This window comes from Micromesistius poutassou, assembly GCF_964030765.1.
Source record: "Micromesistius poutassou genome assembly, chromosome: 7".
Lineage (NCBI taxonomy): Eukaryota > Metazoa > Chordata > Actinopteri > Gadiformes > Gadidae > Micromesistius > Micromesistius poutassou.
In genome coordinates this window covers 16,565,778-16,574,556 of record NC_140277.1, presented here as the reverse complement: position 1 = coordinate 16,574,556, position 8,779 = coordinate 16,565,778, and the positions used below count along the sequence as shown (strand labels likewise).

At 46.2% G+C, this 8,779-nt stretch overlaps 1 pseudogene across 1 annotated transcript; it reads left to right on the top strand.

The window, feature by feature from the left end:
- Window positions 1-3,211: 3,211 nt before the first annotated feature.
- Window positions 3,212-5,669, top strand: LOC311350605 (galactose mutarotase pseudogene; annotated as a pseudogene). The gene is made up of 3 exons: window positions 3,212-3,269; window positions 3,782-4,012; window positions 5,458-5,669. The product of its transcript is annotated as a galactose mutarotase pseudogene (transcript).
- The last annotated feature ends 3,110 nt before the right edge of the window (window positions 5,670-8,779 follow it).

Sequence of the window (8,779 nt, the reverse complement as noted above, 5' to 3'; positions counted from 1 at the left end):
ATCTGAAAATAATCTAAAGGGGTCTTATTTTGGGGTAAACAAAAGTTTAAGGATGAAATAACTTGACTCGACAATGTCCCCTTTTGATAATAAATTGAACCAAATGGACTTAATGTAGCTTCATTTTGCCTAATGGCCTTTAACTGATTCAAAAAAATCTGAAAACAATCTCAAGGATACCCCACGGTATTCCCCTACACCCTCCTAAATATGTGCAGTATTTCATTGTTTTTCATGTGCAGTACATAGAAAAATATGTATTCTAACAAACAAGGGAAATAGATTCATGCCAATGTATTACATCTACAGACAGAATGTATATGTGTTATTCTACCTAATAAAAAATAGATACGTTCTTATTCTAGTTTGTGTTCCTACTAAATTAATTACTTACTTTTATAGAGTCAAATTAAGCTCCCATTTTAGAATAATTGTTTTTTTGGTGTGAATATTTCTCAAAACTATTCTACCTTTTTTTTTCCCCCAAAAAGGTAGAATAATCAGAAAATGAATTGCAAGCACAAAAGAGAACTGGTTCATTTACCAGAATCCATAGTGCTGCAAGCAGCTGGTAAAGTAAAGTAAAACGGGATATTATCTCTGGTCATTTTTGGTATTTTATCACTGTAAGAGAACAAGAGAACTTGTAAACGATTTATATCATAATACAATCACTGAGCTACTAAGCTAAGCTTCAAGGAACTATTGTATTGGTATGCTGTTTGTTCTCAAAGCATACTCATTTGAAAATCTATATAATTTTGATGATCTTTTTTTTTACAACGTGGCTGGCTATGATGAAATTAGGTCAAATTACATTTCATGAGGCTGAACACCTGTTGTTCATTGAGCTATCATTGAGGACAGGTTAAACCACACCCACGAACACTCACTCAAGGAGGTCTCGTACATGGCAGCGTGCGTCACCATCTGTCTGTATCATGGTTCCCACATTCTGCAACATTGAACGGTTTCTAATGCAGTGTATTGATTGGCATCCTTACGATCTCTGTCTGTTTTTAAGAATTAATGGTACTCAATACATAATAAATGATGTATTTCATTTTTAGGTCAACATCGGACAATTAGGGAAAGGTTGAGAGAGCTAAGGGGACTGGTCAGCTTGCTACTGGTACTGCTCCAGCCCACTCACTATCCACCTCTCCTGCCTGTTTCCGACAATGACTACATGCTTCGCTTGGTGCAGTTGATCGATGTTGACTGATGGCCTTTTTCATAATACAGCCTCCTGCATACTTTCTAAAAAATATTTTTGAGTCCATGTAGGTTTTTAGGCATTGTTTAAGAAGTTGTTGGTATTGACACTAAGGTTTCAAAAGCACATGCCCATAGAGTAGAGGTCATGTTCGATTTGCCTGAATGTCATGTTCACTTCGTGAACGGGCCTCTTTTTGCCAGGCACCTGGTCTGGTTTTGGGGTGCTCAGAAAAGTCATCGTAGCTCAGACTGAAGCTGAATGTTAGCTTCCCCTTTACAGTCCCCTAATAACTAGGTATTTACCCGGTAAATATATGGTAAATCATAGTATATTATTGGGTAATTACCACTGTAATAAGAAGGTAAATACAGAGTAACAACAGCTGAAGCACTAAGAAAAACCTCCACTATTACCCATCAACTAAGTACCGTGTAGTTGTTGTAGTTGTAGACTGTTTTAGGTTGGTAATAACTCAAAATATAATTGTGTACTCCCTAGTAGGCAACCAGTTCAGAAACACCTCTTCTATTACCCATCAAGTGTAGTTATCCAAGGTTTATGTTGGTAACAGCCCAAGTTGAATTATGTACTATCTAGAAATGAACATAGTACTTTCCAATAAATTACTTTTTCTTATATAGTTGTTCATAGCTACACCCATTTATAAAGGGTGTATTTGAAACTGATTTGATACCTTAGAAACTATGGAATTGTTTTTAAAAACAATTGAACAGCTGAAAAAATACAGCAATACTTACCTGGTAACAACCTCAGCAGGAACAGTTTCCTCTAGTGTCATGGTCATCTTCTTAAATACTGGGTACAAAGCCTTGTTTGTTTCCATGGTATTACCATGTTCTTACCATATCCTTTGTAATAGATTATTCCATTGTCCATGCAGTTAACTGGAACTTGTACCAACTTGTTCTGCGACGTTACTAAGTAAAACATGACAATTTACCCAGTAAGTAAGCTTAAACTGTACTGTAAAAGGAAGCCTTGTTTGTTTCCATGGTAATACCAGGCTCTTACCATACAATTTGTAATAGACTATTCCCTTTTCCATGCAATCAACACAAACTTGTACCATATATGTTCTGCAACATCGTTTACAAATTGAATCATTCGTTCACCAGTAGTTAAGCACTTTAATACTAGTTATAAAACCCCAAACCACTGTTGATGAACATTGAAATGAAACAGAAACAAAGGCTTAACTTTCAAACAATGCATTTCTCACAAACAGGCACTGAACACTGAAAAAATCTGACGAACAAAAGAGCTGTCTACATCAACTCAATTTAAATGTTACTGATGGTGTTTTGGTAAGACACATGACAGTGTTATGGCAAGTGACCAAAATGCAGACTGCTTCAACCTCTACAATTTGAATAAGTGACGAATGTCATGCAGCGATCTGCCTAGGGGAGCATCTTTGTGGTCATTCGCCAACATGAGTCCACTCGATGAATGAGAGATGGCTCTTTAGTGTCCTCTCCATGCGGTTTCCCCGCAGTCTCCACACCTGGGATTTGTAGGCTGACCAAGCCCTGACCAGGCACCTCCAAATCTCCCCTTCCATACTGTAATAAAGTAGAAGACGACAAGAAAATAAACATTAGGACTGTCAATTAATGAACATTTCTAGATCATGTAAAAACTCAAAGATTATTTTGTTTGCACGGTTAAGAAAGGATGTTGGTCCTCTGGCCATTGTGTTTGGTCATAATAAAAAGAAAAAAAGGCATAGCCATGAATACAGTTAATAGGATGGGAGGGGGCAGGCTCTGTTAGCTCCGGTTAGCGCTTTAGCATCGAGCTAGAGGAGCTTCTGTCATCCTGTCATCCACTACATGTCTCAACAACTCAGACATGTAGTTTAAAACCTATAGCACCCAACTTATTAAAATATCCAGATTTAGTCGGGCTCTGTCCCATAAATACAGTTAATAGGAAGGGAGGGGGCAGGCTCTGTTAGCCCCGGTTAGCGCGATGCTAAAGAGCAGCTCTACCGGAGCATGCTGCCTCAGCAGGTACAAGTTAGCAGCCGGTTTGATATTCGCCGGATACGTTCGTGCACATGAGCACGAAATCGCGTGATACCGGGTTGCATGGTGATGAGCCTGAGGCCCGCTGATCAAAACCTTTATATTTGCAGTATATTGAATGTTATGAACTGGTTGTCGGCGGCGATACCTTTGGGATCTGGACGTTTCCAGGACGTATCATCCAGGACGTATTTGTATAATGAAGAGACACAATTCAACAAGGAACAGTGAAACACAAAAATATCAACATCACATTGGCAAGAGAAGTTAGAGAGAACTACTGTTAGCTAATCGAGCCACATCTAATCTTGCCACATACACTCCCATTAGGATTAATATAATGCATTTATAGATTTACCAATCTAAAGAACTAGAGGTTTGATGTCTATATCTCGCATTTTGTCATTCCATTATCAGGCAGTATCGGAGGAATTTTCGATCCATGTATCGGTATCGGAACAGCTCTCACAGTGACGTCAGTCATTGAGCGCAATGCTGAAGTCCAAGATGTGAGCCCATTCACCGGTCCGGAGTGAAGACCCAGCGGGCGCTGCGGAGATGACGCAGGTGACCACCGCACCGTTCGGGGACGTCAGCAAGGGCTCCGTGGAGAAGTGGGTCCTGCGCTCCGCCCTCGTCACGGTGGAAGTCCTCACCCTCGGTTGCATCATCAGATGGATCCAGTGCACGGACAGGGAGGGACGGGTGGGGGACGACGTGGTGCAGGGCTACGACCACCTGGGAGGTACAGCTCTACTACAGCTGTTTAGCAGAGCTACCCGCTGGGTTAAACTCTGGTGAAGTAGCGCTATATCCCAGGGAAGAGTTGTACATTACGGGGTAGACTCTCTCAACCCTGGTCTGTAGGGTGTAGTATTGGGGGTACAACCTTAGACCGGATAAAAGACCCCCCCCCCACAGGCACAAGTAGGCGACCGACTGGGACAGGATGGGGGAGGAGGTAGACTTTCACCGTGAAGGTCTAGCTCCTCCCCATCCTGACAGGTGGAGGTCTAGCTCCTCCCCATCCTGACAGGTGGAGGTCTAGCTCCTCCCCATCCTGACAGGTGGAGGTCTAGCTCCTCCCCCATCCTGACAGGTGAAGGTCTAGCTCCTCCCCCATCCTGACAGGTGAAGGTCTGGCTCCTCCCCATCCTGACAGGTGGAGGTCTAGCTCCTCCCCCATCCTGACAGGTGGAGGTCTAGCTCCTCCCCCATCCTGACAGGTGAAGGTCTAGCTCCTCCCCATCCTGACAGGTGAAGGTCTGGCTCCTCCCCATCCTGACAGGTGGAGGTCTAGCTCCTCCCCCATCCTGACAGGTGGAGGTCTAGCTCCTCCCCCATTTTGACAGGTGAAGGTCTGGCTCCTCCCCCATCCTGACATGTGAAGGTCTGGCTCCTCCCCATCCTGACAGGTGAAGGTCTAGCTCCTCCCCATCCTGACAGGTGAAGGTCTAGCTCCTCCCCATCCTGACAGGTGAAGGTCTAGCTCCTCCCCATCCTGACAGGTGAAGGTCTAGCTCCTCCCCCATCCTGACATGTGAAGGTCTGGCTCCTCCCCATCCTGACAGGTGAAGGTCCAGCTCCTCCCCCATCCTGACAGGTGGAGGTCTAGCTCCTCCCCCATCCTGACAGGTGAAGGTCTGGCTCCTCCCCCATCCTGACATGTGAAGGTCTAGCTCCTCCCCATCCTGACAGGTGGAGGTCTAGCTCCTCCCCATCCTGACAGGTGGAGGTCTAGCTCCTCCCCCATCCTGACATGTGAAGGTCTAGCTCCTCCCCATCCTGACAGGTGAAGTCTAGGGCTATATCAGTTGTGGTAGACTGTTTGTAAAGTTGTAATAACAGTAGTAACAGTTTGTTTTTATAAATAAATAAATAATAGATTGAATGTGTGTTCTCTTAAGTTATTTAATAAACACCAGCTCAAATATTTTAAATATCAGAGCGAAAAATACCTCATTTTAATCCTAGCCACTGAAGGGATAAGAATGGTCGGCTGCTGTATAGTATCTACTGTAAAGGGCGGGGCCCTGACGCGGCGGGTGTTCCCCGGCTCCAGGCTGCTGTATAGTATCTACTGTAAAGGGTGGGGCCCTGACGCGGCGGGTGTTCCCCGGCTCCAGGCTGCTGTATAGTATCTACTGTAAAGGGTGGGGCCCTGACGCGGCGGGTGTTCCCCGGCTCCAGGCTACGCCTCCGACCGGCGGTACTTCAGCGCGCTGGTGGGCCGCGTGGCCAACAGGATCGCTGGGGGCCGCTTCGTGGTGGACGGGGCGGAGTAGCGGCTGGCCGCCAACAACGGGCCCAACGCCCTGCACAGCGGGCTCAGGGGCTTCAAAAAGGTCTGTAGTACGACACCCCGATGCCGCTCTGTGTGGTCCTTCTTCACCAAGGAGTGAGTGGCCTCATTGCTCACGGCTCTACCAGTCTCAATAGACCTCTGAGAATAAGAATAAGCCCCGCCTCCGAGGCTCCCGGTTCCCTCGGCCAAATGTCTACGGGGAATAACACGGGGTTTATGAATGATCGTACATAACAAACTCTGTAGGTGGCGGAGAAGTAAAAGCTGCGTCACGTGTTGAACTACACACTTTTCCCATCTAGTTTCGACTGGGTTTTGGGATTTTTGGTGCCGTTAAAGTAGCATTAATAATCGTTTACTACTTTAACGGCACCAACAATCCAAAAAAAAAAAGTGTGTAGTTCAAAACGTGAGGCAGCTTTTACTTCTTCGCCACCTACAGATCGTACATAACAGTTTGTTATGTACGATCATTCTAAAACCCCATTTGACCGAGGGAACCGGAGCCTCGGAGGCGGGACTTATTCTTTAGAGGTCTATGAGAGAAGTCTTCCCCTGGCCAAAGGGCAGACCGTTGCTATCTCCTCATCAACTACCAAAACAAAGTCAATCTAAAGTGTAGTACAAGGTGCGAAAACTAGCGAAAACCAGTTCTCCCTCCTGTCTCCCCTTTCCTCTCCCCTCTCTCCCCCCTGCCCTCTCTTCTCCCCCTCGTCTCTTCTGTCTCCCCTTACCTCTCCCCACTCCCCCTCTCCCTCTTCCCCTCTTTTCTCTCTCCTCTCTCCCCTCCCCTCTCTTCCGTCTCCCTTCCCCTCTCCCCCCTCCTCTCTCTCCACTCCCCCTCTCTTCTCGCCTCTCTCCCTTCTCATCTACCCTCTCTCCTCCCCTCTCTCCACCCCTCTCTCCTCTCCTCTCATCTCACCTCTCTCCTCTCCTCTCACCTCTCCCCCCTCCCGTCTCCTCTCCTCTCTCCTCCCCTCTCCTCCCCTCGCTCCTCTCCTCCCCTCTCCCTTCCCCTCTCTCCCCCCTCCCGTCTCCTCCCCTCTCTCCTCTCCCCCCTCCCGTCTCCTCTCCTCTCTCCTCCCCTCTCTCCTCTCCTCTCCTCTCTCCTCTCCTCTCTCTTGAGCCCAGCTGACATCAGAGTTACCATGTTAGTGTTGACTGGACTTTGACACGAGGAGGAGCCAGTGGAAGGCTGCCCCCCGTCCCGTCTCCCCCTTACTCTCTCCCCTCCCCCTTCCTCTCTCTCCCCCCTCTCTCCTCTCCTCTCTCCCCCCTCCCTCGCTGCTGGGACTGCTTCACAGGGGGAGGGATGCACCTTTTCAATTTCTTTAAAAGTTGTGTAAAGCCCAGTTTGAGGGAGAGCTTCCGTCCAGGAGTTTCGATAAGGTCTTGACTCATGTTGAATAAAAGACACATCGGGTTGCCTGAGGAGCGACTGTGGGGGGCGTGGTCAAACAACTAAATCTGATCTGTCGTAACTTTACTGGTTTTCAGGTCATCTGTCACTTGGATTAAATTTACATAAAATAGCTTTATGTTAGTTTTGGGACATCTAATAAAGTAGCTAATAAGGCACATCTAGGTGTGTCATTGATATACGTCATCACAGGTGAAGAGTCCAGATGCTCATTGTTGAGCCAACTTTAGTTTGCTAGCTAGAGTAGCTAACAGTAGTTCTCTCTAACGTCTCTTGTGGATGTGATGTTTATATATTTGTGTTTCACTGTTCCTTGTTGAATTGTCTCTCCACTCCCACATCCTGGATGTTGTAGTTTCACTCTTAAAAACACAACGCCGTCCTTCTGGTTCCTTCTTGTGCAGCAGCGATCTTAGGTTGTAGTTTTTCGTAGCCACCTAGAGGATGTACATCCTTCAATGACACGCCCTCTTGTGATGTCACTGTCTCTAAACACCTACAAAACATCTAGTAGGAGTTAGGAGACTGTGACATCACAAGAGGGCGTGTTACTGACACCTCTTGATGCCAGCAAAAGTGTTCCTAACGAGAGGAGATATGTGTTATGTCAATGAGTTTGGCTGCCAGTCAGGAGAAGGCCTCACCAGGAAATAGCTGCTGCTGGAACCGCCCTAACGACCGACTGACACCATGAGACTCATCTTCATCAGGGAGAAACCGACTCCAGCCTTAAGATACAGACCAGCACATATGAATCAGAGTGGACAGCATGGACCTGCAACCCTTATGGACCCACATTATTTAATACATTCAGTTAATAATCAGTAGAACTTCACCCCTACCAGAGCAAACCGTATATGATCATTCAACATCATCACTTATTTATTACATTTCTCTTTCATGTTTTTTATCTTTTTTTCCTTTCTTATTGAGCAGAAACAGTGAAGAAGCTGAGATCTAAATCGGTGTAAACCTCTACAGTTTTAACCTTCTGTGATTAAAATGCTTTTCCAATGAAAACACATTAAGGTGAAGGTCAGCTAATGTGAAGGTTATCTGACCTTAGGCCATCTCAAAGTTGCAATCAAATCTTAAATATGTTGGAGGCCATGTTGCCTGACTTCAGTTGAAGTCAATAATCATTTGAATGAGAGGGGCTGTTGGGTAGTCCATGATGATGACTCCAAAGCGCAGTTTCTTCCCCCTTTTGCCAGTCAAGTAGTCGTACAGTTTGGCATTGATGCGCTGGGCCACGGAATAGGGGTAGGCACCGCCCCCAGACCCACTAGTGAAGGTGAGAAACATCTGGGCCATGTTTCCTACTGGGGCCAATTCCAGATGTTTGTGAACACTCTGCCACTTGTTCGCCACGTGCAGTAAGGTGGGTACCTATAAAGGGGGCAGTTACTAGAATGAGTGGTGAAGGGTGACTAGTGAGGGTGATTAAAGTGAAACAAATTACAAAATGAAACTGCATGGACAGCACCTCTCTTGAAATGACAAATTGGTTCCACCTTGGTAGAAATAATATGAGCCCATCAGATTGTATTTCATACCTCAAAGTCATCAGCTATGTCCTGGGAAAGGTACCACATTCCCAGGGCCCGTCCCTTGAAGTTTTGCAAGATGATGATCTCCTTCCGGGCCTGCCCCATGGTTGGCATGCCCCGGCTGTTCCACAGCATGTCCCGGCATCTGTGGTGGTCGACGTATCTCATCACGGCACCGTAGATGTCATGCGTCTCGCTATACTCCTCCCTCACACGCATCAGCATGGTCTCCCTGGA